The sequence below is a fragment of the Sphaeramia orbicularis genome, unplaced genomic scaffold (assembly GCF_902148855.1).
Source record: "Sphaeramia orbicularis unplaced genomic scaffold, fSphaOr1.1, whole genome shotgun sequence".
Lineage (NCBI taxonomy): Eukaryota > Metazoa > Chordata > Actinopteri > Kurtiformes > Apogonidae > Sphaeramia > Sphaeramia orbicularis.
In genome coordinates, this window is record NW_021941610.1 from 33,358 (window position 1) to 42,575 (window position 9,218).

The window sequence follows — 9,218 nt, forward strand, 5'->3', positions numbered from 1 at the left end:
TTTATTTTATCTCCTTTGCTTTTGCAGATAATGTACAGGCAACAGAAGCATCCATATAAAGACAGGACAAATACTTACGTTAGGTGATGTGAAAGCCTTATTATCATTATTATCATTATTATTATTATTATTATTATTAGCATAATTATTATAATTATTATTATTAATATTGTTATCATTATTAGCAGTAAACAACCAGATCATTCCTTTACCACTATTCCTATTACTGTCAGCTAACACATATTCATTTTGCACCGTGCAGATTAATTTCTCACCCAAACCAGGTGAAGCACAGCTCCAATAAACAATAGTTATCAAATAATTTACTTACACTCCTTATATCCTAATTAGGGCATGTTTACTTTGGCAATAATCTTTTCAATTTCACGCCATTTTAACTTGAAGTTAATTAAAACAAGGTTGTTCATTAGCATGGTTCCAGACCCTTCCCTAGCCGCTGCACCTGCACTATAATGCAATGCAAATAGGCAGCGGGGGAAAAGCCAAGTGTTTTCACATTTCCTTCAACCAACTCTCACAAGAAATGGCCAGAACAGACAAAGAGAAAACAAATAATTAGAAATAACTTCACAAAATGTCCTTACAGCTGGAAAAAAAACCTGTGACTTGTGCTAAAATGTGGATAACACTGTGATGCAATAGTACTGCTGTATTGTTGTCGTATATACAAATGCCATTTTCATTTAAATGCACATCTAACGGTGAAAAATGGGAATGTTTTCAGAGCTTCACCTCAACAGTGGCACTGGTTGGAACATAATGCAAATGACAGGAGCAGGAACAATCAGGTGCTTATCAACATTTTCAATAAAATAGTCTCCAGAGGGCTGTGTTTGTCCCATGAAAAAATAACCCAATTAAAAGGGGTTGACAAATGACCTTTGTGAAGGTAAAAATAATGAGCAGAATACTGCCGGGTAAACAGTTGGACCAAGAATCACAAAACAGAAAGCTTTCATGACTTTCTACGGCTGCGGTTAGTTCTTCTTCCAAATGACAAACTAAGACCGAGCTGGATGTCAGTCTGACCAGGTCTGGTTTGGTGTCACTCCACAAACACGGGCAGCTGATTCAAACACTGTCGAGCCACAACACTGGATATGAGTTATTGATGTGTACAAACTGAAATACTGACATTTGTGTACGATAGTGAGAGGGGACTGTAATTATATGAACCATAATAGAACATCCAGAAGCAGATGAGATGCAAAAAGACCTGCAGACACTAAGACCCTTGGTTTGGTAGAGGGTATCTGCAGGTTTAAGGAAGACATATTTAGGACTTTAAGACATTCAAGACGTCTTTCACATTTACCATCTTAAATACTAATTACACATTTGATTCATTCTGTACAAAGATTTCCAAATCGAGTCTAGCATTCATGATATCTAAGACCTTTGAGCATCAGATTTAAGGATAATTAAGGCCTTAATGTAGGACAATCATAATGGACGACTTGTGGCTTTAAAGGATCCCACTGACATACTGTTGATAGGGAACCCAGACTTAGGCCCCATTTAGAAGGAACTAGGACCTGCTGACATATGGTCCTTTATAATAACTGTGGAATTTGTCTAGGATCTTCATCTTGTACAAATCAGCCACATCTATCATTTATTTAGTAAATATTCCTCTGATCCATTTTAATATTAGTCTCATGTGAATCGACTTCTGTGTGATTTGTAGTCTTTTGTGACATTTCTTATTTCTGCTGCGCATCTATTCAGCCTGTTTCCTGTTTGAGGACTATGGAGGGTACGTGGAGACAATACCTTTTAAAAGTGCTTTAGGAAGAAATTCCAGAGACTCATGTCGTAATAAAGCATGAAGATTCAATATAAGAGCAAAGAACCTACGTCCGTCAGAAAAGCAACATCTCAAAAGATGAGATGGTTGATGAGCATGACGGCTACAGTAAGCAACATCTTCATGGCCTTCAGCAGTTATGTGGAGGTGTGGAACCCTGCATATGTGGGTCTGTTTAGGTCCAACAGCAGCAGAAGAAGAGGCACATTAGAAAAACACTGAACATCAAAGAGGAAGATCCAGACCCAGAAGAAGGTCCAGACCAGGAGGAAGATCCAGACCAAGAGGAAGATCCAGACCTAGAAGAAGATCCAGACCAAGAGGAAGATCCAAACCCAGAGGAAGGTCCAGACCCATAGGAAGATCCAGACCCAGACCCAGAAAAAGATCCAGACCCAGATCCAGATCCAGTGGTTGTTTTGTCCGTTTTGTTCCGACAGCAGCCGAAGAGGGACATTCAAAAACACAAATGTCCAAACAGCTGTTCGTAGTTTAATGTCCCAGAACAGTGACCAATCAGCACCAAAGTAGGTGTGGACATCTGTAGCCACGCCCACATTCACCTCTGCTAAACCCCACCCCCAGTTTAATGGTTGTTGTCCTCCTCATAGGGACACATTATAGAGACAAAGCTGAACGGAGCTGAATGTGTGAAAATAGCGGTCGATCATCACCAAATTCTGTCTGTGACGTAAAAAGAAGTGAAAACCCTTGGACTATTGTCCATTTGAAGCAGACAGAGGCTTTAGGTTCTGGAGAAGCATTTATTGGACTATTAACGGAGTTTAACACTGACTGGAAACAAGAAGAAAACAACTGGAACTATGGGAACTATTGGGGTTTGGGATCGATATCAGTTATGACAAACAGGAAGTTATGGGTTCTACAAACCAATGATCGGTCATCCATAACAAAAACACTGGTATTTCATACCTCAGTCTGCTTTTCTTCTGCCGGCTCTTCAGTCTAACTGTCAACAGCTGAATAATGCTGTATTCAACATTAGCTCAAAAAAAAAAGTAGATTAAATGGTTCCTAGTAGCTTTCCGAATATTAAAGTTGCTAGGGTCTAAAAACTTGCTAAAACTAGCAGCAGAAGTGCTAAGTTAGCATCAATTCCACCTGAATTAAATGAAAATGATTCTTGTGTGCAGAAAAAAAAAAAACAAAACACTGGCTCATATTGAAAGTGCCCTTGGTGGATCTAGTGGTGGATCAGGTGTGTTGTCTGTTTACTGTCATGGCTGACGAGGACTCTGAAGTCACCGATGGTTTTAGTTGGTTAGATGTTTAGTTTTGATAATCCTGAACCATCTGTGTGTTCAAATGCCATTCCTTTCCTTCTACCTTGTGTGTTTCCCTTATATTTTGTTTGTGAATCGACTGAAACTAAAGTGGACTGAGAACAGAGCACAGCAGCACAATATGTCACCAATTCTACATCTACTTTCCAGTGCATTTCAATCAGACGTGTGCCGTGCCGGTTGTGTCAGAAGCGCTGGCGGCTGCCGTATGTATGGCCGACTCCATGCCGTGCTTGTTTGTTTGCAGGCTTCATAAACAGTCAAGGTTGTGCTCCGGTTTGCAAAGATGACAGCACCGTGATGTGTTTGTCCTGCATGTAGCGTCCGTGCACCACATCAGTGTCTTCATTAACGGACCGACGGAAGCCCAGTTCCCTCTGAGGCAGGTCTGGTTCACAGTGTGAGGGGTGGGGGTGTGGACCTGTGGTGTTTCACAGACCGTGGCTTCACAGACCATGCACCCTGATTGATGTTTTTATAAGTAAGACCTTGCTCTGCTCCCCCCTGGGCCCAGCCTATGCTTCCTGGCATCAATCACATATCATTTCCATTCTTGCGCCGTGCCCTGACAGAAATACTGTAAGGGTGATCTATGTGTGTGTGTGTTAAGTAATTATTAAGTGTCCAGCTACACTAATAAATCATTCACATCATAGCCAGTCCTCCTCCGACCCTCTCTCCTTTACCCCGCTCACCGCTTGCCTCTTTACATTTTCTTTGCTGCTTTTATGACTCATTATCAACAGTGAAGCGTCTGGGCTTGGGTACGGTCCGTTTCTATTTCCACCCGGTACAGTAGGATCCAGGACACAGTTAATTGCAGTGCCACAGTCTGACAGGGGGAGGACGTGCTGATCAGACATGTTCAGAGGCCTTGGACTGCTGTGGCGTTAATGAGATGGCTGCCATCAATCACAGGCTGTAGGACATGACTGTAAATAAGGCTGTGATCAGAGGAGGTGTGTGGACACAGTCAGGGGTTCTGGTCCACTTCACTCCCTCACATTTGACTGATGTCAACACGAGTCCAAGGGACAAAGGTCAAAGCTAGTGTCAATAACGTCCATAGTGTCCACCACTAGTCTGACCATTACAGTGGCTGGTGTCCAGTTCGTCATCAGAGCATGTGATCACAGATTGAACCAACTGAGCTGAAGTCCCGCCCTTCCCGGGTTTATTTCCCATGGTTCTTATTTCATTAAAAACTGCATTAGAAACAGTGGCAACAGACCTGCCATTTTGAATCCAGTTTGACTTATGACATTATTTACACATGATGTTTAAAAAAAAAACAACAGTCCATATTGGACTCTCAACATACATGATCCAAAGTCATGGAAGTGATGTCACTGTTAATGCCTCTGTCCAAAATCTCATCTGAGTTGTGGTAGTTGTCTCTGCAGCTCCAACATGAACACAACTACACTTATTTTCATCTGTTAATTATGGATGACCGATCATTGGTTTGTAGAACCCATAACTTCCTGTTTGTCATAACTGATATCGATCCCAAACCCCAATAGTTCCCATAGTTCCAGTTATTTTCTTCTTGTTTCCAGTATGTGTTAAACTCCGTTAATAGTCCAATAAATGCTTCTCCAGAACCTAAAGCCTCTGTCTGCTTCAAATGGACAATAGTCCAAGGCTTTTCACTTCTTTTTACGTCACAGACAGAATTTGGTGATGATCGACCGCTATTTTCACACATTCAGCTCCGTTCAGCTTTGTCTCTATAATGTGTCCCTATGAGGAGGACAAGGCTGAACGAGGACAACAGCCATTAAACTGGGGGTGGGGTTTAGCAGAGGTGAATGTGGGCGTGGCTACAGATGTCCACACCTACTTTGGTGCTGATTGGTCACTGTTCTGGGACATTAAACCACAAACAGCTGTTTGGACGTTTGTGTTTTTGAATGTCCCTCTTCGGCTGCTGTCGGAACAAAATGGACAAAACAACCACTGGATCTGGATCTGGGTCTGGATCTTTTTCTGGGTCTGGATCTTCCTCTGGGTCTGGACCTTCCTCTGGGTTTGGATCTTCCTCTTGGTCTGGACCTTCCTCTTGGTCTGGATCTTCCTCTTGGTCTGGATCTTCCTCTTGGTCTGGATCTTCTTCTGGGTCTGGATCTTCCTCTGGGTCTGGATCTTCTTCTGGGTCTGGACCTTCCTCTGGGTTTGGATCTTCCTCTTGGTCTGGACCTTCTTCTGGGTATGGATCTTCCTCTTGGTCTGGATCTTCCTCTTGGTCTGGACTTTCCTCTGGGTCTGGATCTTCCTCTTGGTCTGGATCTTCCTCTTGGTCTGGACTTTCCTCTGGGTCTGGATCTTCCTCTTGGTCTGGATCTTCCTCTTGGTCTGGATCTTCCTCTTGGTGTGGATCTTCTTCTGGGTCTTACAGCTGTAGCAGACTAAGGAACTGAAAACCCTTTGACAAACAATGGACTGATCCCTTCTTCTTGTTCTTCTTCTTCTCCTTCTTCTTGTGTTGAAACAACTCAAATAAATAAAACAGATAATTAACAGATTATTTGTCTCCATTAACTATCAACCATGTTTTTCTGAAGTTCAGTCCCATTGGACACACCAGAAGGGGCGGGACTTCAGCTTCCCATTTGAGCTGCTTACCAACTTCAAAGAAATATTAACTGATTAATTATTAATTTCAAAGCTGCAGGATTTGTAAACAAAAATCTTATTCACAGTGCCTCTGCATAGTAAAAATATCAATAAATAACAGATATTTAAATTCATTTGTTTCCATTTCTACAAGTAAATCACCCATAAATTGCAGCCTTTTGCAATTATAAAGTTATATTATGATTAGAATTCAATTAATTGTGCAGTTTTAATTAACTGTATTAAACAAACATTGCCAGCAAATGCTGCTTCATTTGGTAAACATTCATAACAGCAGATATTTGAATGTAAAGTCACAGATTAATGTGGAATCAACACAGAGGAATTGGATTTAAATGTGACCATTAACTCCAAAAGCTGGGTGTTCCTCATTGACCTTTGACCTTTTCTTCAATGAAATGATAAAAATACTCAGGCTTAAGTGTTAAAGTATGATCTGTATCTATCAAACCCACCGAGGCCGTTAAGTTTCCACATCAGCTGCACATTTCAGTTCCACTGGGGATGGCAGCGTCACATGACAGCAGCATCGTGTGACAGCAGCGTCCACTCTAGACAATGCTTGTGTTTCCTCAGACGTGTCCCACCCTGTCCCACCCAGGACTGGCTGTGCACTCCGCCTCAGTAAATACACCAGCTGAGTCTACGGCTTTTACACTCTGGGTATTCCAACACTTCAGGAGGACTGCAGAGGGACACAGATATTTACATAGATGGTACAAAGGGAGGCAGGATGACCAAACAACAGGCTGGACCTGAGGACAGAACCTGAACAGGAGATACCACTGTGAGCAGCTGCAAAATGGAGGAGGGGTGGGGGGGTCATATTTCAGTACAGAAAAGACTGGATGATCCTTTTTTTAAGTGAACACCTGAGATGCATTCTGTCATTTACCAGGACTGTTGCTCTGTTTCTCAGCATATATACATGTTGAAATGTAGAAAAAACTGGAGTGTTCAGTTTTTGAAGACACCGTGTCCTTTTGACTAACTGATGAGACAGACAGGAAGTCTAAAAATATTATACTGACATAAGTGATAGGATAATGTATGAAAGTATAAAGGTAATATGTCATGTCATTAGAATGATGAAATCAGTTTTGTCAAAGTTCACTGTGATCTCATGTTGGTCCATTCTCAACCATTCACTATTGACGTTTTCAAATACAACAACGCAGACGATAGTCTGGGTCAGAACGGTCTCAGACAACGGACTTCCTAAGAACCTAAGTCTATCTGTAACTGAACGGCTGGTCCTGGTGACCTTTAACCCTGACCCTGGTCCTGGTGACCTTTGACCCTGTCTCTGCTGTATTTACTCCATCTGTTCCAGAATGTATTTACACATTTATACATTTGTCTGTATATTTACATGTCATTTATACATTTTGTATATTTCTCTAAACTGTCATACATGTCGTCGGTTCAGATGGGCACAGCTGCCTTGCTCATGGCCGGGCCGACACGAACTGTATGTTGTGAATTCTTTCCCAGCCTAGTCTACAGGAGTCACCAACCAGTGCATCCTTGGTTTAAACTAGCAGACCAGAACAACTTGAGAACTTGCAACTGGAACAGAACTTGGGCCACGACTGATGACGTTTCACGAGAACAAAAGAACAGACAAGAACACATACTGAGAAAACGGCCTGTATCTCAGGAATATTTAAAGGGACTTTTTTCCAATTTAACACAAAGGGCATTTCAACTTAAAATGCACTGATTTATGTTATGGTGATCAAAGGTCAAAGGTCAACATTGTTGTGACCTCACACATATTTTCAGTGTTTTCTGGTCAATAACAAAATCTGGACTCGTGCTAATATTTGATGAAGTTTTCCTGGTTAAAGTAAGCTAACAGTCGCGAAGGTAGCATTTAGCATTAGCCACCCATGACACCTGTAGTGTCAACTCTTTGTCCATATATGGTCACTTCTCTCTACAAAAATATACATGGCAACAGCTTCAAAACAACAGTTCACCATCAAATGGGTGACACCACAGTAACTCAAATGCATTCCTCAAACTGAGTCTATGTGGTTGGGGTTAGGGGTCAAAGGTCAGCCACCACAGGAAGGAGATCAGATGCAGCAGATTCCACTGTTTCCATTTGAACTGTGCACCATTTCATCAGGACCACAAACATCCCCATCAGTGCACATTCTTCTTCTTAGTATCACAGATATGTTTGCTTATTGCAGTATGTTGCTGGTGGTTTTATAGGAGTCAGAAGGTTAGCTATATTCATCTTGTATTCAGGTATGTCCCTGATGTTTATTTATGTAATCCTTCTTTTTTCTTGGCAGACTACTACACCACCCTTTTAGCTGGCAGAGGACCAGAGCCCTGACTTCCTCCAGCTCTGTATCCATAATGTGCATCTTGTTTCATGCTGTGTTCTGGTGGGTCTGGGAGTGCACACCAGCCCTTAGTGACGAACGACTGGTGTTCCTTCACCACACAGGTCCTGTAAATAATATTTAATACTGATGCTGAAAGGCACCTTCACCACACTGGACACAAGCAGGTGGACGTTTGCAAACTGATATTAAAAGCAGAAGCGTAAGAGATGGTCTGTGGTTGAGTTTGTCGTTTTTGTGTGCACTGACACACAGGTCAACAGCCCTCAGAATAAACTCCATACATGTGTCATATCTGTGATCACATCATCACTCACGTCTTTTTAAATTATGTTCATCTGTATTGTGATCACTGACAGGTGGGATCTGTAAAAATCTGCCTCTTTTAGCCTCTGGGCTTCCACGTAGCCACAAAGGAGTAACAGAGAACAACATGTTCTAATGAGACAGGTTACGTAACACCATGAATTGTGTCTAGGTTATTGTAAAGGTCCTCAACATCATGGTGTTCAATGTACAGTGCTCAGACTTCTGCGTGACATCATTTTAATGTCACATTAAATCCTTTTCAAACTCATTTGGACATCGCAGGTCAGGTTACATAGGTTTAAAAGGTTTATGGTTCCATCTGAAAGCAAGTTTAAAAAAGGCCAATATTCAAGTCAGTCTATTTAGAGACGAGCACACCCAGAGGGTTTGGACTAAGGATGCATCAACACCAGTATCGGGTATCGGTGCATCCCTAATTTGTAAGACCATTAATGTAGAGTCCTTCCTGTTTGACTCAAATAAAGAAAAAGGCACTTCCTCAATTCAGTTTCAATTTATTTTAAGGAGGTGGGTGTAATATTGAAAGGTACACTTAGGACCAAAACCACCGATGAGTCAGCTCTGTGTCCACACACTGAATCAGTCACTGAATAAAGAATAAATGTCATTGTTTAACCACATTTGATTTATGGTTTCATCCAGTTTTCTTCCTCAAACTAAACCTCATAGATGCTTATTTTGATAGTCAAAATAACAGTGTCTTATAATGTTCATGTTCTGCATCTGCTGATAGTTTATATTATAGCTGTTAGCTTAGCC

The 9,218-nt window shown here is 41.5% G+C and overlaps 1 long non-coding RNA gene across 1 annotated transcript; it reads right to left on the reverse strand.

Moving 5' to 3' along the window:
* Nucleotides 1–2,433: 2,433 nt before the first annotated feature.
* Nucleotides 2,434–8,589, reverse strand: LOC115416460 (uncharacterized). The gene is made up of 3 exons (XR_003934985.1): nucleotides 8,578–8,589; nucleotides 6,404–6,406; nucleotides 2,434–2,659 (listed from the first exon to the last, which is right to left on the reverse strand). It is a non-coding gene; the product is annotated as an uncharacterized LOC115416460 (long non-coding RNA).
* Nucleotides 8,590–9,218: the final 629 nt, after the last annotated feature.